A 27,189-nucleotide genomic window follows, 5' to 3' on the forward strand; every position below is an offset into this window, starting at 1 on the left:
TCTTGGGCCTCAACAGCAAAGTCGAGTATGCCCTGCAAGGCTGGAAATATTTCCACTCTGACCCTGTACAGAAAAGTTTCCTGACCCTGATATAGACCAAACGTGGAGGTGCTATGTGTCATCAGATCAAAGACCACATCATTCATAGTACACGTCATTTTCATGTGCATCACTAAGAAACAAAAAAAAAAAAAATTGTGATTTTCAGATGCCGCCAACTGGGAGACCACCGATCCTGGGGACCTCAAAGTGTGATAAGAATTATGTACCTTACAATGGAAATTTGGTACTTTCCAGAGAGATATTTTAGAGACGTTTTTAAAAAATGTAAATATGGATTGTCATGAAGACTATTTTCCCTTGCCCATAAATCAACCAGGCTGTTGACTCCCCATGAAACCTATAATAACAGACCATGTGATGGGACCCAGTGAATCAGAAAAGTGCTGGCTTTCTGGCATCTGTCTTGCCAAAGACTGTTGCTATTAATGAGTAGAAGAAATATTTTGGCTTTGTTCTCTGATACTATTTTCAACTCCCGTTAGTATAAATATTTAGGGTGTCTCAGCACAGTGGCTTGTGTGGCAGTAAAATTGTTAGTTCTTTTATCTTGGGGCTGGAATATTTGAACAGTATGCTTGCTCTTAAAATGTGTTATGAGGCTGCATACGAAAGGCTTTGTAGTAGTTTGGAATGGGAAGCTTCTCAGATGCTGCTTATGGTCAGATTCTTAGCAGTCTGAAAAATATGCTAATTACACAGAAGGCTCTGAGCTAAGAGTGAACTCAATATTACGATTTTAAACTTCCTCAAAACAAAAACAGGACACCACTTTAGGCGAGGTAGCGATTAATGGCATAAACGATGTGTGCCTTGCGTGGGTTCACAAATCTATCGCCATGTGGACACGCATTTGTAGACACACAGAAACTGCCCAGAGAGCATCGCTATTTGCGAATATAAGTCATGGTATTATGTTTTGTTTTTCCTTCAAAAATAGAAATTTAGGAATTCTGAGTCAGACCACTTATTATTTGGCTAATTCAGCCACAGAGTAAATTATTAATGACCCCCAGATGTTGTTTATAGTGATTGGATATTTTCAGTTGTGAAGTAATATTTTCTTGTGTGTGTATGTGTGTGTGTGTGTGTGTGCAAGTGATATTTCTTAATATGCTCTATGGCATCTAAATAAAAGTTTGATGGCAGAACAGTTTGCATGTCCAATGTAATTGCTTCTAAGTGAGTTCTTCATTCTTCACATTTTTAGCTCTAATTGCTTTTTTTCCCATATGTCTAAAAATAAATATTTGCAAGTTTTGCGTTCTGCTACTCATTGTAATACATAAAATATTTGTACACTGAGCAAAATTCACTGATAATGTTCGCAATGGGCTATTTAGAGAAAGTAAGGTTTGTGTGGTAAGAGGAGATAAAATACGTTTTTATTAGTATAAATGCCAAAGAAAGCCATTTATCATATTTTGAAAGAATATTTTTAAAGGAGTGGCCAGATATTTGACCTCTGGGACTATTTAAATAGATTCAGTTGGAAAAAGCTATCCAGAGTCAAAAATAGTCTGTTTTGCTATATAATGGATATTATAAATGATCTTTGGAAGGTGGCAATTAATTTTTGATTATCAGGGGCAGGGGCCCCACTCTGTAGATTGTCCAAGTCCCTGACTTCCTGGGCAGACCTCCTCTGCCTTCATTTGAGTTCATTCCAACTCATTAGCACCTCCACCCGAAGGTTGGCAGAGAAAAGGAGAGGAAGAAAAAATGAAATCACTTCTGCTGCTCTTAATGGCCTTTGGAAAGAATGGATCATGAATGAAATAGAAACTAGTGGGAAAAATAAGCTATTGGATTTTCAGGGTTTTCTCTTATCCTTGCCTTCCTTCGTTGACACAAATAATCAATAGTTGGCTTAAAGACTTTTAAATGAACTGTACATTGGAAGGCTTTGCAGTTATAATAGCAATATTATTCCCTTTACGCTCCCAAAGACTGGGTGAATTCCAGAGAGGTAAATATTGCCCAGTCTCCGTGTTGGCATGTTTCTGAGCTTGGTGCCTTTTGTTCTGTTGTTGTTGTTGTTTTTTCAACAAAAACAAAACCAAAAACCCCTGCTCCCAGTCGGTCTTTTAGTGCACAGAATTCCCCTCCCTCTGTCCCCGTATTAAATTTAGTAATTATTTGTGTGTGTTCAGATATAAACATCTGCTTGGCCGCCATACCCTGTGATCATGTCTCTGATACTGACCTGGTGATACTTTGCGTTAATGAAAGTTGGCAGGTTTGGTCTTTCTCATCATATTTGCTTCTTAATGTGTTGTTGTATTTACAGTTCCCCCAGAACAACTTATGACAAAGGTTTGCTTTTATCATAACAGCTGCCAGATTTATACCACATCTCAAGGTTCTATTAGACGTGACAATAAAGCAATTCTTCAGTGTTTGCATTACTTAGGCATCTTTTTGGTATATATTCTTGAAGTTATTATCCTGGCTACATGCATCTCCAATTTCAGTCCCTCTCTTGGACCACCATGCAGCCCCGGAGCTTGTGAGCTTTGTCTTGGAAGCTCCTTCCATCAATCAGAATACCAAATTTACATTGTTAGGTTCCCTGGAGGTGTTAGAGCTCTGGATTCAGCAATTATTGTGAATAAGAACCTTGCAGCCAGGGTGAGTGCCAACATTCCAAGTGCTAGCACAATGGAAAAGAGAAGTGGTTTATGTTAGAATATGGTCACATTCTTCTGATTAAACCCACTCAAAAAAGACAACATTGTAATATTTTCCAATGACTGTTTATCATGAATTACGTCAGCCTTCGTTTAAATTGCTATTATTTCTCCTTAATGTTTCTTGGTGTCTGCATAATTTACGGCTCTGGCAGCCTCGGGACTATGAAATAACCTTTCACAACCAACACACAATAGTAAAGAACATGGCGTTTTTGTTGTTAATTATTATAGGACTCCTTTAACTTTTACAAAGTGACATAAAATATTGTTGAGGTATTTATGGCTCGAGCTACTTTTACATGGATCTATTTTGCTTCTGGCTAGTTCTTAAGTAAAGCAATCATTTGTGGTTATTAGGCCGCCGGAGATATTATGTCAGAACTGGTTTAAGAGTATTATTATGTATCACATGTCATACACTACATGTCAGCACTTGAGGCTGTCTTTCAATAAAAACAAATGTAATTTTAGTTTGTGCTCTTTTAGGGATCGGTGATTTGTAAGCTAACCTGAGTTCATTTGAAGGTGTCCCAACCGTTCAGGAGGGAGCCCGTCTCGGCCTTCCATCATACCCTGTTAGGCCCTTTCCTGTGGATTTAGGGCCTTTCCAAAACAAACTTTGGCAAAGGTTTAATTCAGAGTGAAGATTTGCTTCTGGAGAGCAGCAGAATTAGCAAGGACTAGTTCAGTGCCCATGGCTGAGCTGGTTGTGATTCCCCCATGCGGTGGTTCTTCTCATAGATTTCCTAAGCCCTGGGTCTTCCAGTTACGGCCTTCCAAGGAAGGGAGGAGAGTAGAGTCCCAGCCCATAGATGACCCTCCTTCCCTCATTCACAGGGGCTACCCCCAACATCCTGGAGATGAAGTCTTGGGTGCAGGGTGGTAGAAACAAAAAGGATGGGAACTCGTCTGCATTTCCACAAAGCTCCACTTCCAAGCAAACTTTGAATTAATATGTCACTCCCCTGGGTTCCAAATACTGTGCATATTTTCCAGTCCTTGCTTATTTAAAGCAAGAAAGGAAGGGCGTGCCAGAAAGTTTTACAAAGAATGAAAACACATTAGTGACTCATGTGAACAATTACTGATTTTCTTAACATATAATTTCTTAATTACTGTCAACCAAAATAATTTGCATGATAATATTTTCCCCTTCCCACCCCCATCTGTGTTTAAAGAGCCATAAAATAGTGATCAAAGAGCCTGTTTGATCAATAGTAGGGAAACTTAACTCCTTAATGCTTGGTGGATTGATGGGATTCTGACATTGGATATTCTTTAGAATAATCACCTCCAACACAATGGGCAAAATGAGCTTTCCAGTAAAACAAACAGCTTTGAAAAGAGCTCGGGGGCATTTTCTTTAGCTTGAATTCAAGGAGGAAATTGTGACTTTTATGAAACTTGCATAAATTTACATGTATCCTGTCAGAGTTTTAAAATTAGACAACATGCCTGAATGCCCTGGAAATGAGTCTGCCATCCAGATTTAGAGTGCTTTTAGCTTTTTTAATTAAAGACATTTCACAAGCCAACCCCAGAGAAGAAGAGAATTAAGCATTACATAAGAATGTAGCAAAGTTTGAGATTTAATGAGTGAATATTACAAATTTATAAAGGAGATAAAAGGTGTGAAAGGAGCAGTTATTGGGAGTTTTCTGCCTTTTTTTTTTTTTTTTTTTTTTTTAATATATAAAAACTGGAAGAAGTGAAAAGGCCAGGCTGCCATTTGCTGTAGCCCTCGTTCTGGAACTGGTTCAAAGCTCGCAGAACTGACTGTGGGCTGTGAGGCTTGTTAATGAGCACTTGTGGCAGTGAACTGGGATCATGGGCTTGTCACATGAATATAGATACACATATATATATAACTCAGAAGATAGAAGACAAGAATTGTGGCTGCCGTGTGGTTGTGAGAAGCTCAAAACAATGAAAATCACCCTAAAAGCTGCATTTTTAAAAACTCCGTGCCGAACCCTACAAATGCTCATTTCAAATTCTTTAATAACTGCTCAGGGTGAAATATAGTTATTGAAAATTGTTTTGAGCTACATATGTTATATCATTTAAAAAACTTAGACTAAATACTGTCAGCCCATGTTTGCTTTCCTAGCATGTTCTTCATTTATTGAGAAATTCAGAATGTAAAACATCTGGGAATAAGCTGCTGTGTGCAAAGTCATCTTTAAAATGTGTATATTTCAGAACTTCTTTTGTGTATTTATTTAGAAATATGGGAAAATTCTGTAAACATGTTCTGGAATATATGTAGCATTTGAATATGAAAGAGAAAGTTGGCATAACTGAAAACCCAAATTTCATTTTCTATAAATATTACTCTGTTGGAGGAATGGGTTTCTGAAATTAGAAAATTCAGATTATGGTTAGCGATATTTACAGGGAAGTGTCTCTCTTTGCCCTGGACTGAATGTGTGAACCAGAAATGTCCATTCTGGCTCCTTCTGGGGTGTGATGTGATGTTTATGTCTAAATAAAGGAGTTAATTTATTTCAGCATTTCAAGGCCCTCGATGGAGCTGTACAAACCTGGTGGTGTAGATATAATAGAGTCCGACCAGAAGCGCTGCTCTGCTGGGGTGTTAATAGCTCCCTGGTTTTGTTCGACAATTAGTCCATATATTTTATAGCTGGGCCTTTAAGAAACTGGCTCCATCAGCACAATCACAGTAATTGGAAGATGACACAACATAGAGAGGAGTCAGGAAGGGAAGTTATTAATGATTTGTAATTTTCTCCTTTTGGGAAAAGTAGAAATAAGACCCAATATCACATAGTTCTTTTCAATTCTTGTAAATTTCACATTCTCTAATCACTCTGGTAGCTCTGAAGCCCCAGGGCCATTCCCTCTGCCCCGGGCTCTTTAGTCCTCTTCTTTTTTTTTCTTTTTTCTTTCTTTCTTTCTTTCTTTCTTTCTTTCTTTCTTTCTTTCTTTCTTTCTTTCTTTCTTTCTTTCTTTCTTTTTTCTTTCTTTCTTTCTTTCTCTTTCTTTCTTTCTTCTTTTTTTCTGAGATGGAATTCATGCTTTATGATATGAGCAGAGCTTATGTAATTAAGTTGGTTGGTGTAGTCCTGTGGATTGGACTAGATGAGCTCTAACCTCCTCTGAACACCACTTTCTTGGGTTTCTAAAACCCATTTTGGGGATGAGATTCTCCAGACTGCGTACAGGACTCCAGCTAAGGGGCACTCCAGCTTCATTTGAACTCACTGGGGCCTGGGGTCCTTTGAAAACCTTCCTGCTTTCCCCTATGCCTCTCAGCCACTGCGATCCAAAGCCATTTTCTGGCTTTGTCTCTGGACTTGATATGATTTGAGGGTCACTGTCAAAGGAGTGTTAAAATCAACGTGTTTTCTCTGGACAACAACTCCCAGGGTCTTATAAAGAACCAAAATGAGGGGATCCCTGGGTGGCTCAGCGGTTTAGCACCTGCCTTTGGCCCAGGGCACGATCCTGGAGTCCCGGGATCGAGTCCCGTGTCGGGCTCCTGGCATGGAGCCTGCTTCTCCCTCCTTCTGTGTCTCTGCCTCTCTCCCTGTCTATCACAAATAAGTAAATAAACAAATCTTTAAAAAAAAAAAAAAAGAAAAAAAAGAACCAAAATGACAGAAAGGAACTGGGAGCATGCTTTCCAGCAAGGAAATATGACTTAAAATTTAAACAAAAAACAAAAACAAACAAACAAAGATCCACAGAGATCTCCTGTAACTGGAGTACAAGGTTAAATTTGTTCATTGACCAGAGCAGCAGAACCCATTGAGCCAGTGTCAAGAACCATCTCTTCTCTTGAGAGTTTAGATGAGGTCTCTAGATCAAGGAAAATACTGGGACTAAGCCAAAGAGACATGCCTCTGTGCTTATCTCTTTCTTCTGCCTTGACTTCCGAGACACTGGGTCAAGTCTCCCACTCTTTCCCTAGCACCTAGCAGCTATGGCAGAACCATGTGATCGTGGATGATTCAGCAAAGACTTGTTTTGAGGATTTTAGCACGTTGCTATGGATAACTCTTTTATCTGTTCATTAAAGTAACACTGTTCTTTGGACATGCTTTGCTAGTAGAGTCAAATGTTTGAAAGTAACAAGATACTTATTAGAATATTCATCAGTTCAGACTGTCCAAGGGTTTGCTCCTTAAATTTCAGTGAGGAACCTCTTCCCACAGTGTCTCCTTCGGCCATCATTCATAGTATACAGTTGACAACCCTGAAATAACTATCACTGCCCTCCGAGTTCCATGAGTACATAATAACATAGAGTCCTTTTCAGTCTCTTCACACCCAACATGACCAAACGGCATATTTATACAGATGTGGGCAGGTCATTGCCACATTTCGAGGCATATTCTTATACCAGAAGAATGAAATATTGAAGTGCTGCAGGGCTTGGTCAGTTTAACTTTGTTTTAGAGGGAGAAGAAGCTATACCATCACATCAGAAACAATGGACTCTTGTCCAGGAAAGGGGGGAAAAAAAGAAACAAAGGATAAGATAGCTGTGACTCTAAAAATAGAGACAGATAGTGAGATGTCACAGTAATCAAGAGAAGGGAAGCCTTACTTACAATATTAACAAGAATGGTACTTTTGGACAAAGTCAAGAAGGATATTTCTGATCTGCCAGTCAAGCCACAAATATTTATTGAGTGATAGCTGTTCTGCCTTGAACTATGCCCCAGGCATAGTGGGGAAACACAGCCTTGTTGGGAGAGTTAGTAAATAGACTTGAACCAATTCATAAAACAAATTGTGAATAGAAGAATAGGAGCTAGCTGTGTTATGAAGACTATGTGTAATTGAAAAAAGTTAATAATTATGGCCAGGGTGGTCAGGATAGCTTCCTGGATGGTCTTTAACTTGGAGGAGGATAGAAAAGACTTGGGTATGTCCATACTGTGTGGCACACTCATGCTGTTTGAACCTGATGAGACTTTATGTCCCACTTCTAAGGGCTGACATTCAGAGCAGCGCATTTTACAGCCTACTGGATATGATGGAGTTTTGGGTGAAATAGCTACAGAGCACATAGCCACTAATCCATGGAGACGCAGCCTTTCTCTGGAGGTTATGAAGGTTTTATGGGTGATTTTTCACACCAGTGCCTCACCTTCCTCCATCCCAAATGATCACAGTAGCATTTAGCTGGTAAACTATGATTCTTCTTGTTCCTCCCAGAGTCCTTTGAGTGGATGGAGGAAAATAACATGAGCCCATTATCACAGATGCAGAAACAGTGTTACTGGGACTCGTCACATAAACGTGTTAGTGGAGGAGTCTGGAATAAACCTGATTCAAGTTACTGTTGCTGCTTTCATGTTCTAGTGATGAGATGCTGAGTTAGAGGCTTCCTGTGGCCTGAGAAGTGAAGCCACCATTTCACCATCACTGCTGTCTGCCCACCTCTGGGTAATAGATAATAGGTATTGAGGAAATTTACTCCCAACTTGCATAATGTTTGGTCTGCTTTCTTCTTTATTCTGCTGTTGTTAGTTGTTTTAATTAACTTGAAAGAGCTTTCTTCATCTTGAATACAAGAATGACAATACCTGTTTCCCATGGTTTTCATAAGGATTGGCCAACATCTAGGAAATGTTTAGCACAGTGCTCCTGCTACTATAATAGCAATAGTGGTTATGATCAAGGCCACATAGAGATGGAGCTGGTGGTGTACTCTCTGCTGCTTCACTCCTTTTATATCTTGGATAAAGATAAGAGACAGCATCCTCAGCAATATCCACACAAAGACATGGTGGATGTTGATTTATGTGCCTGCCCCCTCTACATAAGCAGTTTCACATTCGAGCCTCAGGTTTCTTAGCTTTAAAATGAACAAGACAATCCCCTCAACACAGGGTTCCTTATTCATCCATCTATTTTCCTTTCTGTTGAAGCCACCATTCCTATGTTTAGGGAAAACTTATTATGTATCAGACATTGCATTAGGACCCCGATTCAACCTTAGTGAATTAAATAGGCATAAGTACCTTGTCCTCATGAAGTCTAGAGTCTAGGAATGTGACTAGTAAGCAAGGAGATACATATATACAAAAATGTGTATGTATGTGTATATATAATCACACACACAAGGAATTACAGGCCATGATAAGAGCAATAAACTCCAAAAGACTGCTATCTGGATTAAATGAAATACTGTATGTGAAAATGCATCAAAGGCTATAAAGTGTAGACCTTCAGAGACTCTTAATTTTGACTAACATAACACCTGCTGGCTTTGGCAGCCAGTGGCTACTGCAGAGCTTAGTGCGTGAGGTTTAGTAGTGACACCACCACTGCTTTTTCTTTGAGGCTTATTTCAGAAAGGAGAGTGGAAGGGAACCTTTCTGTTGAGTTTATAATAGCAATTATGAGCTGATAAGGGTAGACCATTCATCAAACGATCATACCTCCGGACTTTATCTCTTTGGGTCAAATGTTTCCTGATTGATATTGACTACCATATCTTAAGCAGCTTTGAACAGATAAGAAGCTAGAAAAGAAATTCCTTTGAAGGAGATTTGACAAAATTATGTTTTCTGATTTTTTTTCTTTTAGAAGAGAGATTAACCTCTCATTGTTCTTCTAAAGGGTACAAAAGCTACCAAACCATTGAATTGAAGAAAATCTAGAAAAGTTTTCATGGGTAGATATTGACTTGAGTTCCCACTAAATACAAATGATCATCTGTATCAATGTTCTTTTCTTGTCCTGAAATTGTTTGGAAAGAACTTACAAAGTACTGAGAATGACCCTATACCACAGATACTTAGAAGTAGACAATTATCCCAAGAAAAGATCCTCTTGATGGCTGTATATAAATGCCCTACTAGAAACAGAGCTGGAAGCAAAAGTCTTGTAGGTTAAATATAATTTATTTTCATAGAACATTATTTGTAGAAGCAATGTTTTAAAGATGGGGAGAGTAGATTTCTGACCGTGGGCCTGATATCCAGCTTTTAATAGAAATGACCATCAACATTGCAATTAATCAACTATGTACCCAATTATAAAGTATATAATTACATTCTGAATAGTAAAAAGCTTCCTAAAGTGTATATAAATCAATTAAACAGGGCAATACAGTAACCGATCACATAAAATTATATTTAATGAGATGTGTCATCTATCACAGTGTTTTCCACACAGTTTTTTATCATACATCTTCGTGATTCATTTGTGCCTTCTTTTTTGCTGGAACGAAGCTCACAGTAAAGGAACCTCTTGATCTTGGACATAGAATTTAGTGACAGGGCCGCCTGGGTGGCTCAGTTGGTTAAGTGGCTGCCTTTGGCTCAGGTCATGATCCCGGGGTCCCGAGATAGAACGGGGCGGGGGGTGTCGCAGAGGGCTCCCTGCTTGGCAGGGAATCTGCTTCTCTCTCTGCCACTCCCAGTGCTTGTGCTCTCTCACTCTCTCTCTCAAATAAATATATAAATAAAATCTTTTTAGAAAAAGAATTTAGTGACATTATTTTGAGCAGACATATATGGGTGTCTTAAAAGAGAGTTTGGAGTGGGGAAGACTTTGGGTCATTTCCAATGGCTTTGGGGAAAGGTGACATGGATTTGTCTGTCTGCCTTTCCTTGTTATACATTTCCCTGTAGCAAGAGTGGGCATTTGCACTTGTGGTCTTGCTACTGTATCCACAATCGGCATCTATTGCCTTGAAATTAGCTGGATGATCGATTGTTTGTGTACTTCTGCAACAGCTGCTAGATAGGACAAGAGAGGTGTCATTGGAAAAACCTGTTAAATACAAATCAGCTTGATCAAGTCACTGTGAGTTGAGAAGTGTAGGTGTAACTCGTGACCAAATTGCGGTGCCTATATTAGCAGAAGTCCTTCAAGTTTCCTGTGTATCATCAAGCAGATCATTCCAAGTAGGCTGACCCGGGGCCACTGGGACTGCAGCAAAGGAAAAGTACATTTGCATTTTTAACTTTGGCAAATTGGAAGGACTTCTAAAAATTTTTGATAACTATAGTCTCTAATGACTCTCATTAAGTGGATGCTCAAGAGGTGTTTGTATGTGGCAAAGACACACCAAAGACCTTGGTCGCGCAAATTCTGACATGTGCCTCAGGAAGGATTACAAAGGAATAACTAAGTGGCTGCTAAAGGTCTGGCTTTCCAAGAAGGTGATGATGACACTCCTTTCCCTCCTTCTCACTCCTTTCAGAGCCTAAATGGCTTTTCCATAAGCGAAGTCAGTCTCATGCTGAGTAATTATACCCAATCCTTGTTGTCAGAAACAGAACCATACAGAACAACTGGCCAGGGCAGGTCTGCCAAATGGGGTGATTTGAAGGCCTTCTCTGTCTCTCTGGGAGCACATGTGGTTGTTTTGATCCCCACTTTCCCACATTACATACTTGCAGTGTGAACAGTTTGTTCATTTACTCCTGTGTCCAGCAAACATGCTTTGATGGTCAACTCCGTGATTGCCTGTTGCCCCGTGTGAGGATACAGAGCTAGTACCATATAAAGAACACAACATAGAGCTGACCTCAGAGGCGCTCTCATGCTAGTGGGGGCACCCCTGAATTAAACAGACACTTAGTATTTAAGTATTGTCTTTAAGTATTTAAATAGCATTTAAGTGCTAAGTGAATCCTTCTTCTCAGATTTAGTAGGAGAGAGGAAGATATTTATTCTTTTTTTAAATTTTGATTATTCCCTTGAATATTTTACTGGAACTAAGGTAATTGAGGGACTGGCAAGTTTTACAAGTGACTAATATATTAATCCCACTCTTCCCTGCTGCCTTGTGGGATTGTCAGTTGAGTCAGGGCTTAAAAATGGAACTTGACGAGATTTGCTCTAAAGATGTTGACTAATACCAATTAAACCCCTAAACATCACAGATTGATTACGCCTTATCCACTTTTTTTAAAGACCGAAAGATGCACCTAGTTAATAACTGGCTCCATGTCCTTAATAAAGAGCAGGCTAATTAAAAAATTATTTGCTAGCTGAAAATGAATAAATTAAGAATCACATATTACAACAGTCACCCTCAACCTGCAGAAGGAGCCGAACAGGGGCTGGTGGGGAATGAAAGGAGTCATTGTGAGTCCTTTATCACCCAGCATGACATGTACAAATGTAGAGCCCTGTCACGGAGACAGGGTGCTGGGGCAGGAAGGCTCTGGGCAGGGCGAGCGGCCAGGTTGGTCTTCCCCTGTGTTCCTGATATGGAATGAAAGAGCAGGGGAAAAAAAACAGGGTGTGTGTGTCCCCTCTTCCTCCCTCCGTCTCTCCTAATCCTGCCTGCCTAGCCATTGGGCCATCCTGCCACAAGTCCTACACTCACCTCCTTGAATCCCTCTGTGTGTCGCTAAAGCCCGCAGCATAGAAAGTCTTCACCACAGTGATGCATTTGTCTGGTGGTGTCTGGTCAGAGGACAGCATCCCCTCGCACCCCTCCCCCTACCCCACCCCCAGTGGTGGTCTATACTGCCAGCAGTCTGGGACTTTCTCGGGTTCTTCAACTTGCTGTCCTCTCCGTTGACTATGTCTCTGTCTTCGTATATGTCTTTTCTGGAAAAGATATTCTCATTGTCATTTCACCCCTCAAACTGGCAAACTTCCCCAGTCCTGCTGGCCTTAGCTTAAACATCACTTACTCAAAGAGGTCTTGCCAGGTGCTCCCAGGACTTGAGCACCCCGCCCTGTTCCCAGCGCTTCTACTCTTGCTTGTGGACAGCACCTACCCATCCCCTTTCCTGGAGCTTCAGCTTTGTGAGAGCAAGGCCAAGGGAAGTCTTGGGAAAACCCTGTGTCCCCAGGAAGTAGCCTCCCGTATCCTAGGTGGCCAGTGAATGTGGAAGGCTTATGCCACTTCTGACTCCCAACAGACCAACTCAGTTCCGCTTGCCTAGAAAGCAAGAAATGGGTTTCACGTTTCTTTGGTGACCCTCACGAGGCTAATTGGTGCTCAAAAAATATTTGGTGAAAACAATTCTTAGCTGTGGTATTCTATTTACCTTAGCTAGGAATGAGAGGAGTTTCCTTTAATAACGTGTGGGACAGGGAGAGACATGAACGAGCTCGGGCTTGCTTCTTTCTTAGTTTGAAGCAGTTACATAAGCACCAAAGCACCAGCGTACAGTCCTGAGTGAGCAAGCGTGTGTTAAGTGCGTGCCAGTTGTCACTGCAAGCACTTAGCAGCTTCTCCCCCTGGACCTCCCGTCTGAGGGAACAGAGTTTACCCCCGCCCCCCCAATAGATCTTTGAGCCGGCTGCTGTGCAGAGGCAGGAGCACGCCAAGAAGCCCAACTCTTATGCCACATGGGTCCAGGTCTCAGTCTCCACTCACCACTACATACTACCCTTGTGCTCCCGCGCAACTCCTTCACCTCTCTAAGCTTCAGTTTCCCCATCTTTAAACTGGTGTTGGTGATATTACCCACCTCCAGGGGATATCATATGAGGATTAAGTGAAGTACTACACCTAAAGCTCTTAGCACAGTGCAGAGCATGGAACACTTGCTAGAGATCGACAGTGTGTACCACAACTCACCTCCAAGTCGAGGGGGATCTGCTAGCCTCTGCTCTCTACTTGTGGGATAGTTTGAGGTGGCAGTAGGGACACAGAGAGGCCTAGGATTGATCTCTCCAGAATCTTCCAGAGCCATGATGTTCTTGTGTCTCTTTTCATCCTCTTCCTACCCCCATAAGCATTCTACGCTTGCACGTGCCATGAAGACTTCTGTCCATTCCAGGTGCTCCATGCCCTCTCTTTATCTCTGTGGATTTCCAAAAGTCAACCTGAAAGTGTAGTATCATATTTGTTATTTAATACAATTTTATCTCTGATAACAACTTCTGTTGAGCCCCTCCTCAGGCTCCAGGCTCACCAGGGAGTCTGCTTATCCCTTATCCTTCCTTCACTACTCCTCCCCCCACTTACTCAAGCATGTGTGAGCATGCCTGCTCTCTCTCAAATAAATAAATAAATATTTTAAAACATTATTTCATAGGGAAGATGTAATCCTTGATTGGAATTAACCAAGATGAGACTATATGGCCAAGAAATGGTAGGAAGAACAATCGAAGGCCCAGAAATGATAATAATAATAGTAGTAGTAGTAGTATTGCTGCCAGTGCTGCTTATATGCCATTTACTATGTGCCAGGCATTATTCTGAGCCCTGAATCATTTTCTCCATTTTGCAGATGATGAAACTAAGTTACCCATGTGAACCATATAGTGGAAAGAGTATGTAATTAGCCTAGTTGGCCCTTAGGACTCTGATGGAAAATTCTTTTTCTTCACTTAATATTCAACAAAAAGGGAGAGATCACATTGCCACAAGTTAGTTCTACCTTTGTTTAGTTTAGACGTTTGACTCAATTTATGGAAGACTATGTCTTTGTAGCTTGATCATGACATTGGAATGTCAAAAAAAAAAGTGCAGGGAAAATACACTATAAAATGAAGTCTGCATTTACTGGTAAGAAGCACAGAGCATTTGGCATCAGCGGAAAGCATAGTCTTTGATGTGGAAAATAGAAGAGTTCTTGCTGTTTCCATTTGGGTCAGAGAAAGAGACGATCGCTATATGATAAGTTTAGTGGGTTCTAAAGCTAGATGTAATAAGTGACGAGACACAAGTTATCCTGCCCCGAGGATATGCAAGTATGAAATACACATGTCAGGAAAAATGTGGTCAGTGAGGAACCACACAACAGGAAAGCAGAGAATATTTAATAAGATAAGTCCCAGTTATCCTGGGAGTGAGATTTGAAGAGGAGGCGATTTACATCTTTGAGTGAGGGGTTGTGGAGGGATGATGGGAGATTCAGAGTCAGTAGGGGAGAAATTTATGGTGAATCATCTTACCCCCTGACATACAGAAGCCAGGACAGCTACCTAAGGAGGAAATGTTTTATTTTAGGTATGGCAGTGTCCTCAGTTTTAAACAGTTTTCCCCCTGTTTTTGAAAGTGTTCACACAATTAATGCCTCTTGCATGTATTCAACAATAGTTGCCTAGCAACCATCAAGAAGCATTTTTGGAGCGCAAAGGGTCTAAAAATGAATGAAGAGTGAATACAGTTTGAGTTGCAGCTGAGATGACTGGATTTCAAAGTAGATCCCCCAGGAATCAGGCCATGCATCTTTCAGAGTAATGAGATCTGGTCTGGCATCCTTGGAGACCCACTGAAATGTCCTATTCATCTTGGACACATGCAAAGGGGGAATATGTTTTTTAAAAAAAATGAAGCTTGATATGCTTTTCTGCCTTTAGGCAGGACTGCTTTCTACACAATCCCAAATCCATGTGGAGATAATGAAGTTTTGGAAAGCCCCTAAGAAGAAGGATGATAGCACCTCCTCTGGTAACCTACTTTAGGATCTTGTAACCTTTGGACTGAGACCACTAGATATAGAACATGGGTTATCAGGGAACTGCCTCTTTTCTGCAGATTACTGATTTATACCATTGGCTGGCTCTCACGATCATACTTTATTTGAAAATCTAAGTGAGCTTCCAGATCAGAGGTCACAAACTCAGGTACTCAGAGGTGTCAGCAGGGAGCTCAGAAGGAGAAGGGCAGGTGAGGCCTGTAAGAAATCAGGAAGCTGTGGGTTACCCAGGCTCTGTCTAAAGGAGCAGTTGCTTTTAGCTCCAGTCTTCTGCTGTATTGCAGGAACATGAGCTCAGTGTTGTCAGAGCTCTCAACTCTTTAAAAGCCAGACACACTGATTTTTATGTGAAAATCTCAGATTTTAGATTAATGACAGTGATAAACAAAAAACAAAAAACAAAACAAAACAAAAAAACCCTGTACAAGCTAAATAACCTATGGCACCAGGCAGATTTGGTCTGTGTATCAGTCTTGTCTAATAAACCCCTAATGCTATAGATGAGAAAATACTCCTGCTGAGGGGTATACTTATTCAATTCCATGAAAATGTGAACTCGTTAAGTCAGGAACTGTGTTATTTTCTCTGTTTTATCCCCAACTGGACTAGCACAGGGTCAGGCATGTGATGGCAATGCAACAAATATTTATGAGTCAACAAATAGTGGATGTGAGAAACAAAACAAAACAAGGCATTTAAAATGTTTCTTAAATGACTCCTTTTTTTCCTCCTAAGTGACCTTCCATGACTTCCATATAGATGGAGTTTCCTCTTCTCTTTTGCCACCTAATGGCCTTGTTAAAGTGAGATTTGATTCGTAGAAATGTTCTTATAAAAACCCAGAGGAAAGCCTTGTACTTTTTCTGGGTTTCAGCCTTCTCATAGATTTGCCTATACTGGGACATCTGTGGACACTAGGTTGCTTTTCTCCTTGGCCTACCATATGCAATTCCATTCAATTGATTGTCTATTTATTGAGCTCCTACCATGTGCATAGTTCTCTGTGTGGTGATTCCAAGGTAGAGGGGATTCCAATGATCCTGGGGGCCTCAGGAATATTCAACAATTCTAGAGAATGAAGATACTTAACATTGTCTGCTTTTTTCTTTTCATTTTAATGTGTTTTTTAAATCCTATTTAGGTAACACTTTACTGTGTGGCAATTTTCTTTCTTTGCTTTTTGTTTGCAGATTTAAAGTGGTCTAAAACTTATAATCAATTATTACCAAGACATGTTCTCCCCTTTAACAACCTACTTATTGCCTCTATGTTGAAAGGCTCTGCCAGAGTAGACGACAGTTAGCCTCCAAGGAGGTATACCAGGTGCTTGTGTCAAATGATCCTCGAGCTTTCATTCTACTTATTCTTTCTTCCTGGGTTCTATGAGGTGATTATCTCTGTGTCGAAGGCTCAGGTAGTTCCAGAGTGTCAATACCTCTCCCACCAGAGAACCACTGGCCTCTTGAAATGTTTAAAGTGTTGTACTATTCCCTCGTGTCCATGCCTGTAATAGCAATAATAATGGCATCTACCATTTATTAGTGTCTTCTGGGTACCAAATAATGTGCCAGGCATGTTGTCTCATTTCATCTCTTTCGTAGTCTTTCTCCACCATTCATAATCTTTCAAGAGAGAGATACAATCCCGTTTTGATACATGGGCAAACCCACCCCCAGAGAGAAATGATGACTTGCCTGGGATCATACCGGTTGCCTGGTCTGTGAAGTAAATGAACAGCTCTGTTTTCAAAGTCTGCACCCTCTTGACTTCCTTGTGAGACTTGGAGATCCAGCAGCAGTTTTACCACCTTCACCAGTGTTTTGGAGATGAAAGGGGAGATGCTTTATGGCTTTTTCAGAAGCGAACTCTAGGGGACATTTTAAACAAAGTGGATGATTTTGCATGAGACTGTGTTTAATTTCAGAACAGTGTCCTTTGCTGGTGAAGATAATCAGATGTAATGTCATCTGCAACCTCTCTGAGTGCGTGATTTCATAAAACTGGTGTAGCAGTTTATTATTATAAAATTAGTATAGCATAGAACAAACCCGGGATGCAAGCCAGATGAAATAGACAATGAATAGTTATATAAGGTTTTGGAAGCACATGTAGTAGAACACAAGCTCACTGTATTTTCTTCTCAATTGTCTGCTGTTTGTTCATGTTTCCTTTTCAACATGATTGCATCTCAGTTTAATAGCACTTGCCATCTCGGGCTTTATGGTGCCAGGCCTGACATAGTTACATCCCCTCTGTGCTAAAAATATTGCATGTATATATTCAACTGCAGCCCGACATGTTTAGCTAATGGGTTACTCGGAGCTATGCGCTTATATAATTAAGTGATGTATGTAATTTTGTGTTAACACATTTGCAATGTGTGTTTTCCTGGTGATTGCAATGGTTTATTCTGTGTAAAGTGTGACATTTTAATTCCCGCTGAACAATTTCCTACCTTGATTCGCCTTGTTTTTGTGGCAGGGGATTATTTTGCAATCAAGATAAAAGCATTATTTATGAAATTTTTAGACTATCCCATTACTGGGAACTTTTAACTGAAGATCAATCTCCTATCTTATCGATCCCTTTGTTAAAAATCTTTATTGGAATTTAAATTTAATCTCTACATTATAGATCTGCTGAGACTTTAGTCTGTAGGCACATTTTTTTTAGGCAGCTGCACAGGGATGGGGACCCTTAAGAAGTAATTCTCACTAGGCAGCCTGCCATCTTATCTTCCCCAGGGAACTTAATTTCTCTTAGGTGTCACTGACTTTTTCCCTGTTTAGGGTTCTCCAGGAGAGCCAGCGTCTCTGCAGGTTGGAGGGTCTTGGCAAACCAGGTCAGATTTATAGATTCACAGACAGGGCAGATTTCTGTTAAGCATTTAAAGTGATTGGCAGTAGTCAGGCCTCACAGTTTCAGAGTGGGAATTAACATGTGGGGATACACTCTTTCTCTTCACTAATTGTAATTTTGGCCAACAGAAAGTGCTACAGGCAGGAAGGTGAGCCACCAAGGACAACCTAGCTCCCTTGCCCTCTTCAGAGGTGTTTATTTCCTCCGGTGGGATCAGCGGTTGGGGCAGTTTAATAAACATTTGTTAGACCCTTCCCAGGCAGTACTTTCAAAATATGGTAGGAGAGAGTCACTGGTTCAGTAAACATTTATGGAGCACCTTACTCTGTTGAGCACAAGACAGAGTCTGGTGAGGGGGACACGTCCAATTTCAAAGTGGGAAGATAGGAGCTAGGATAGAGGCATGCATGCTAGAGAAGCTACAGAGTTCCCCCTCCAGCTGGAGATGAGGGGAATGAGGGAGCTTTTTGAAGGGGGTGTGGTGGCCAGTGTCAGCCTAGGAGGAAAAGTAAGAGTTGGGACAGGAGGGACAAAGGTGAAAAAGGAAGGGTATTATCAGAGGGAAGCTTGTGAGCATGGGCCTGTGGGGGTAAAGCCATGAGCGGTGCTTGTGCCCCCCAAAGCATCCGTTATTGTTGGATGAGAACAAGGCCAGTCCAAAGCAGGGTCTGCTGTGGTCCATTCCCCCGGCGCCCAGGTCCTGAGTGCCCAAGGCCGCCCCTCATCCGAGGAGGGCCCCTTCGTTTCTCAGCACAGCCCAGCGACAGCAAGCAGGTGGCAGGCGCTGATGCCAGTGCTGGAGGACTGCCCCGTGGCGTCCCGCGTGCACGCCTCCTAGTCCCTCCCGTTTGGGTCTGAGCACACTTTCTATGTGGTGCACAGAAGTTTCGCCAGGAGGACCCACAGGCCGTGCGCTCCAAGTGAGCTTTCTCAGTTGTATGTTTTGGCATTTGGACACAGTGGGAATGTCCTTGTCAGCTCCCATTTGACTTTATTAATTGCAGTTCCTTGGAAAGTGTGTTTTAGTAATGTGGTCTTGGGATGAGAGAGCTCACCCCACAGAGACCCAAGAGGAGGTATTCAGGGCCCATTGAAACACCATCTGCTGCCAAGGCGCTGCTGCTGCTGCTGATCCCGTGCGGCCCACAGGCACCAGTGTCTCCCGCGGCTCTGCCACTAGCTGGGTGACTGCGGGCGAAATCGCACACTCTCTGGGCCTCCCTTTTCTGGTGTGTAAAATAAGAGTTTGGACTAGTGGTAGCTAAGGATCTTCTTAAAGTCTGGAGTTAAAGCATTTTATAAGTTACTCAGAGGAAGAATCCTACCGTCACGACACCTGTGGATTCACCAACTCCTAGCAGTGAAGTCGTTTGAAAAGCCAAGAGGCGCTCTCTGTACTGCATGTCTTGTAATGATTCTCTGGCTCTGTATTCGAGGAGATCCTCTACCCCAGCCCTTGGATCTAGGTTTTGATTTTTTTTTCTTTTTTTCTTTTCTAAGATATAAAGGGAATCATTAAGCCTCTGAACATTGCTAGAATATATGGCCCTATGGATCAAGTAACCCATTTTGTCAGTGCTGTTGCAAGAGGCTGTCACCTAGCAGCTCTGCATTGTTTCTAGGCCCCGCCCCCCACCCCCACTTCCCCGAGCCCCGAGGCTGTGGTTAATAATGTCAAAAGAATGTTTTAAAATTGCTCTTCTGTTGATTCCAAAGAGTCAGAGCCCTCACGTGGTTAGAGTCCTGGGCTAGGAGTCAAATTCTAAATTTAATTCCAGCCTCTATGAATGTCTTCGTTTCTCGCCTCCTTACCATTTATCGTGTTTCAGTTTTCTCATCTGCAAAATAGGCACAAAGTGCCTTGCTCCACAGAAGTGTGTTTGCAGGCAGCCTCGTTGGAGATCAGGATTAGCTTTATATCAGGGCAGAATATAATTTTCCATTCTGTAATAGGCATGAAACAAAAGCTCTTTGGAGTGTGCACCTTGTATGAACGCCCCACGCTTAAATTCTCATGAGTCTCCAAGGTCGGCAAATCCCACTCCCTTCTTTATTATTTTTTTGGTTGTTGTTTAAAGCTAAACAAGGCTAACTAGGGAATTCATTTGGAATAGAAAGACATGAAAGAAAGGGTATTTCAGCTTGCACAATAGTGCAGAGAACAAGAATCATCATGTTTGCTAAAGAACTCACAGCTGTTTAATTTTCTAGTAAAATTACTTTAAGAACTTTACTAATTCAAAGACAAAACCAAACAACTGTTGTTGCAAAACTGAACTTCCACGTGTGAGTAGAAAAGCCAAGCTGAGATTAATCTGCCCCTAAACTCGTATTAAACTCATAATAAACTCATATTAAAAATACAGAGCATGTTTGTGAAAGCAGAATGGAGGAGCGGCCTTTATCTGAAAGGAAAGGCACATAAAGAAGGAAATGGTACATTTGCTGGTAATATGACAAAAAATAGTTTATGTGCTCATGTACTTTGCCCCCAGCTTTTTCTTAAGCTGCTCAGTCTGTTTTAATACCAGGTCTGTTTGCTTTTTGGGGATGGGCCTGTCGGGCAGGAAATTGTCGAAAGGCGTACAGCAGAAATTTTAAATGATGTTTTTAAAAATTAAAATTAAATACCAAATGGAGTAACCAATTATTACATTGGCAGTTCAGATTTTTGTAAAATTTTATTTTTAGAGGCTATGAATGAAATTGTGCACCTACACTTAGCTCTATAAATGGCAAGTTTCCATATGTTGCCTATTGTCAAAAACAAATAAACTGCTCCTTATTTTTTTAAAAAATGATTTTCTTCCATATTAGGAAATTATTCAGACTTCTTTCCTTGGTTCCTATAATTCCAAACCAGTTGGAACATCAGTCTATTTTTGGTTAGGAAGGAACTTTTAAAATGTGGGCATGAGTTTTTTGAAGTTTCTAAATCTCATAAAAATCAATTTGCTGCATATATATAATAGTTATGGTAGTAAACATAGTGAAGTCATCATATGCCAGAAAGACAAAGTTCTCGTTTCCATCTTACAAGCCCCCCTGCCATAGCAGTCCCTCCCCCTCCATCCTACTCTGCATGGGAGGGCTGCTAAATGTAAATTTTAAAACACATACGACAACATAAGGTTGTGATTTGTGACTGTGTCTGTCAAGAATGAAGTGCTTACCTGTATTTGATTAAACTCCTAGTTTCTGGGTTTTTTATGGTCTTCCCATCCCATCACAGAGACTCACCACGAGAGGGCAACCGAGAGTTGACTTTCAAGCTAACAAAGCTAGAAATGGCTTTAATATCAGCTAAGTGTTTTAACTTGCTAAGGATTTCTTTCCCCGCCTTCCAATTGCCACACATGCGGCCTCCCAAGTTTCAACTCACAGCGAATAATAATCCAAATAAAGTTCTTCTGAGGGGAAATATAGACAGGCTGGTGCAGACAAAAGCTTTTGCCCAAATAAGGATCCCTTTTTGGAGACCCCATGTGTTAGATAACCATCAACTGTCAGTTGGTCATGAGTTAATAATGTTGGATGCTGAAATATGCATACCATGTGCTATAAAAAATGTTTGGAGGACAAAGACAAATACTGGTAAAGTTAGATAGCAGAAACATCCCAGAGGTGTGCAGACTGCTTGCCTAGTTATAGGTGGAACCTGCCAAATAATTTCATTTTAAAAATGTTATAAGTACTGCGAAGTACAATGTGTAACATTCCCTGCACAATTTGTTGGCGTTGTAGGGATTTGCTCTTAATCTCTCTGCATGTTACTGCCTTCGATGCTATAGCAACTTCTGCCTTCTAAGAAAAGAAAATATTTCCTAAGCTTATTTCCATTGCTACCATTGCTCTTCTTTTATTTTTACAATGGGAACCCTAATAGGAGGGGCCAGGGAGGGTCTCCATAAAAGAATCTAGGAGGATGTGTGGCCCTTTGATTGGCTGTTGTATTTGGAGAGCTGTTAACCTCTAGTTCTGTTTCCCTGTTGTTGCTGCCATGGGAATCAAAAGGTGAGGGGGTGGAAGGAAGAGGCTTTGATTTCAGCTACTGTGACCAGTTATTTGGGAGGCTGGGACATTGGGCCAGGTGGCCACTGAGCAGCTGCTGTCTTCTTAAAGTGACACCCCAATGGCTTTTGGTGCTAAGAATGAATGGGGAAAGAATGTGTCTCCTCCTATGCCCCCTTGAGTTCAAACCTTTTTGTTCTATCAACTTTTCAGGGCTCATTGGAGTGCTTTGTCTTTAGGGAATCAGCTCACTTTCCTTTGTATAAAACCATGGGACTTGAAGCACCGTGGCAAAGCCAGGAAGGCCATGCCCTTGGGTGCCTTTAGGACCCACTCAATCCGATCTCTCTACCTACTTGCAAGTCAAATCGCCAAAAAGGTAAACTCAGGCAGACCATGAATTTATCCAACAATTTGTGGTTAAGAAGCTTCTACCTTCCAACCAGCCCAAATCACTCAAGGTCTGTTTTCTCTTACTCAGTTTGCAAATGGCTTACATTATACCCAACCCACGTTGGTAACTGGAGAGAATAGTTAGTAAAATTAATAATTAGACAGCCTCTCTTTTTCTCTGTCTCTTCCCCTCTTCCCCCCAAGTGTCCTGTCAAGGCTGAACATTTGCTTTGACATCTTAGTTAAGGAAGTTAATGAAATAATATCTTCATCGGGCCGTTGAGTAACCTGGAGTCAATGATTACCAGATTTGAATTTTGCAAAGGAAACACCTCAGCTTTGGCAAAATTCTCAGATACTAACATCGATGCATGACTATCCTTGTGTATAACAATAAATGGAAATCTTAAATTTCAATGAGACTTTGAATCATCACTTTTGCCCATGATTCTAGCTTCAGATGTTAATCGTGTTCTGTCTACTTTTTAACACGTTTTGAGGACATATCTGTAACCATAACCTTGAATTGTTGACTAAACCAGCATCCTCCAAGAGAAAGATAAAGAAAGCCACATGTAACTTAACATTTTCTAGTAACCACATTTTAGAAGTTAAAAAGAAACAGGTAGAATTGATCTTAATAATGTGTCTTACTGGGCAGCCCGGGTGGCTCAGCGGTTTAGCGTTGCCTTCGGCCCAGAGCCTGATCCTGGAGACCCCGGGATCGAGTCCCACATCGGGCTCCCTGCATGGAGCCTGCTTCTCCCTCTGCCTGTGTCTCTGCCTCTCTCTCTGTCTCTCATGAATAAATAAATAAAAATCTAAAATAATAATAATAATACTGTGTCTTAATCCAGTATATTCAAAATATCATTTCAATATGTAATCAATATAAAGTGTTATTAATCAGATAGTTTACATTTTATATTTCCTTCTGGAAATCCAGTGTGTGTTTTATGCTTATGGCACATCTTAGCTTTGTACTTAGAAGTATTTCAAGGGCTCAATAGCCCCACGTGGCTAGTAGGGACCGTGTTAGAGCAGCTCTGAACAGTTAGAGAAATGTTTTATCTTACACTGAAAAAAAATGGGAGGAAGTTCTAACCTCTTGTGTGTGTGTGTGTTCTCTTTGTTCATCTGATGGTTATCTGTCCATGTTTCTCCACAATGTGGCACACACTCAGTTGCACTAGCCGAGCGCTGTAGCTTGCCCTGCCCCTCCACACACAACCCAGACTCTTGCTCTTCTCAATCTGGACCCTCACTTCACTCCGCTTCAACGTACACACAATTCTCCACCAGGTAGGGACTTCCACGGTGTCACAGTCGAGTTTCTGAAATCATTCGCCAGTACTGCGGCTGTGTGTAGCCACAAACAAATGAAGCCCAGAGATGGCACTCATAGCTCATAGAAGGAACGAGGGCTGGGAGGGCTTTACCTGAGCAAAAGAAATGTCTAAGAGCTTCAGACAAACGAGAACAGTCATCCTTTTTCTTTTAGGTAAGAGACTGCCCGGCTCCTTAAATTATTCTTTCTGAAAGGTAGAAAAGCAAAAGAAAGTGAAAAATCCCCTTCAGGTACAAACTCCTTTTGGGATCTCTTAAAAAAAAAGGGGGATTGGAAGCTTATTCCTTGATGACCTTTTACTTTTTCGTATGTGTATGTGTTTGAAAAACTGAACCGTCTCTCATAACGTGTTAGTCCAAAGTCTGTAAGAAGTTAAATACCTCCATGTTAACACACACACACACACACACACACACAAATGTCTCTTTTACTTATTTCCAAGTAGGGAATGTTTTCTTTAGAGATGTAGCAAATCAATTATCCTCCATGTTGAAAATGGAATATCTTATTTCCAAACCTGGAGAAATGTCTGAACAAGAATGTTCTGTTTATATGAGTTTAAAAACTGTTCTGATATTTGCTGCTCCTTGCAAGGCTATTCAGCACAAAAATGTAACTTTCACTTCTGTGCTGTCATGTTCAATATAACACTATGGAACATATCAATCATGGACTAGAATGAGCGGGTTTATTGATTGTAACAAAAAGAAAAAAGAGAGACAAAAATTCTCTGTGTTTAAGAGGTCCCATCTTTATAAACTCCATAAATTAGAGAAATCCAAATGTCCTCAGAAAGCATTTTCAGACTAGATCCTTAAAATAGCCTAATTGTTTAAAAAAAAAAAAAAAACAAGTACCTTAAATGAACATTCTATTCTTACTATAGACAAGCATACCAACAAAGACTAAAACTGTATTTAGTGAATAGTTTTCAAGAAATGGAAACATAAGTTATTTCAATATCTTTAAAAGTACACAGTAAACACTGAAACGATGCACTTCATCTAATAGTTGATAGCTTTCAGGCAGTTTTTCCTCAAGATCCCACACGATCCTCTCCATTAAGAGCCTGAGACCCAGGGCCTGGAAATGGACCCTGGGTACCCAACATCCAGGGGGAAGAACAGCAGGAGAAATGAGCAGACGAGTAGATGCGAAAGTAGGAGTGTGAGCCCCCGTGGCATTGTTAGAGACCGTTTTTGATTTTGCTGGGCTTGTGACTTTGTGACGACGAGACCTTGTGGCTGGGGAAAGAAATCAGACACTTTGTGTGCAGCATTAGCACCTAGACCGCACTGCCACCTGTACTCTGTGTGCCAAGCTAAGCCCTCAGGTGTCCACCCTGCCCTGATGTTTCTTGACACAATTGTAAAATTTGGGCTTTTAAGGCAAGAGTCATCCATCGGCTCCTGATGCCATGGTACATATGGAGACCTTGTCACCTCAAAAACAAATAAGCATTTTCGAAACAACTGCGGACCGCCACCTATGTCCCCTTAACAGGCCTTTTCTGAGAACGGACCCCCTGGCGGCTACTGTGAGTAGCCAGACCAAACCAAAGGGAAGCTGAGAGTTTGGAGGTTGGGCATGGATTTCAATCTCCTGCCCTATTTCCAAAATTCTCTCCTGAGACACTCAGTCTCCTGAAAACCCAGAACCTCTCCTCACTCTACACCTCGATGCGCACCCCCCCCCCACCATCCTGCAAGTTGTAGTGAAAAATGTGTCTCTAATCACCTTCTTTGCCAGGGCCCTTGTAGACAAGCCTATGATACACTTCTAGAACATTTCTGCATTCCTTTGGAATTCACTACATTGTTTCAGAATAATATATAGATAACATTTGGTCATTTAAATTTCTCTCCCTCTTCAAGACACAGAGGGGAAATAAAGATAGAAATCTGCCTGTCACTGCTGGGAAAACCTGAGGGAAAGAGGTTTGCCTGTGTTTTAATGGCAAGAACGCGTGGAGTCACATGCTTTCAAACCAATTAGCAATACAGATGAGCTAGCAAATCAAGTTCCATTTATAGGGTGGGGGGAGGGGAGAAGTCAAATAATCTGTGTTTTTAAGTGTTTCTGAGAAATGAAGACCTCCGGGGCAGAGAGAAGGCGGATCAGGAAATAGCTATGCAAATCACATGCCAATGAAATTACTAAAACTTTGATCGGGGGCATTAACAATCGCTCCAGCATTCACAAGTATGAAACAAAGCGTGAGTAAGACTGGGCATGTTTTGGAAGGGATTACAAGAGTGTTTACTTACATGGTTTGTTGAGCAGTCAATGAAGTCCACGGCTGTTTGGACGTAAGCTGCCCAAGCAGTCCAGGTACGACAAACACACTGGGACATTCCACTCTCATTAGTGACTCGTGGGGATCCCAGTGATTCTGACCAAGAGCCAAAGTGGCTGGGCCCCACGTAAGGCCCGCTTCATTTTCAGCCCCCCCCCGCCCCCCCCCCCCACCCTCTTTCTAACAACACAACTGCTCAGCCTTCACAGGAGGTGAAGGGGACCGGGCTTGTGGTCCAGACCAGGCCAGGGCAGGGCTTGGGCCGAGGCAAACGTGGACGCGGAGGGCGGCCTCGACCTCCAGGGTGGCAGTGCGCTAGGCCCTCCGGGGGCACCCGAGAGGGAGGGCCTGTGGCTCCTCCTGCCTCGGTTCACCCCTCCCAACTGTTCTCTTTATTTGAGAAAGAAAAGGACCCTTGCGAAGGCAACTGGCAGAACAATTGTGGAACATGAGAGCACTCTTGCAGCGGGGGTTGTTTGTGTTTTTGTCTTACCTGGCGTCTTGCTTCCAAGTCATCGCTTACGTCGGAAGGTCCCACAGATGGAGGCAGGCTCCTCAGTGGCCCCAGGTGCTCGTGTCTCCGCCGACGGGGTTGCTTCCCAAACATTCCTGTTGGGTGTAGAAGATTGTTTATGGCAAAACAAAATCAAAGTAAACTTGAAAATTGTTAAATCGATGCTGTCGTGAATGCTTTGCGAATTCGCAGAAAGACTGGACCCTTAACAGACTCTGAGCAGCACAGCGGCCGTCCAGGCCCCACGCTCTCAGGTGTGCAGCAGTGAGTGCGGAGCATAGTGCGGACTGGGAAGAAACCTTTCAGGGAATCATCTATGAATTTTTAACATAAAAACCTTGGCTTTAAGTTAAAGCCAGAATGAGGGCTGAGAGCTTCTGTTTTTCTTTTCTTTTTTTCCCCAAGTATTTGAAAACTGAAATTCTGTAAGAGATTATCTGTGAAATGCCTTTCTTTTATTACACCCATAAATTTCAGGAGTGGCTTTGATCAAGCCTTCTGCCATGCTTGGTTTCTAAATCTTTTACTCATACATTAATAACTTTAAAAACACTCATCCTATTTTTGTTGTAGTGAAAGAGGAAGTTTCTAAATAGTCAAAAGGGAAACATTGAAAATAGAACACAGTAAATGAT

The 27,189-nt window shown here is 41.5% G+C and overlaps 1 protein-coding gene and 1 long non-coding RNA gene across 2 annotated transcripts in view; both read left to right on the forward strand.

Moving 5' to 3' along the window:
- The window catches only part of ARID5B (AT-rich interaction domain 5B), a 174,232-nt gene that overhangs the window by 101,867 nt on the left and 45,176 nt on the right, over nt 1-27,189 (forward strand). The gene's annotated exons all lie outside the window — the stretch shown is intronic.
- On the forward strand, nt 25,688-26,712 carry LOC119871458. Its single transcript, XR_005357876.1, has 2 exons — nt 25,688-26,075; nt 26,446-26,712. It is a non-coding gene; the product is annotated as an uncharacterized LOC119871458 (long non-coding RNA).

This window comes from Canis lupus, chromosome 4, assembly GCF_011100685.1.
Source record: "Canis lupus familiaris isolate Mischka breed German Shepherd chromosome 4, alternate assembly UU_Cfam_GSD_1.0, whole genome shotgun sequence".
Lineage (NCBI taxonomy): Eukaryota > Metazoa > Chordata > Mammalia > Carnivora > Canidae > Canis > Canis lupus.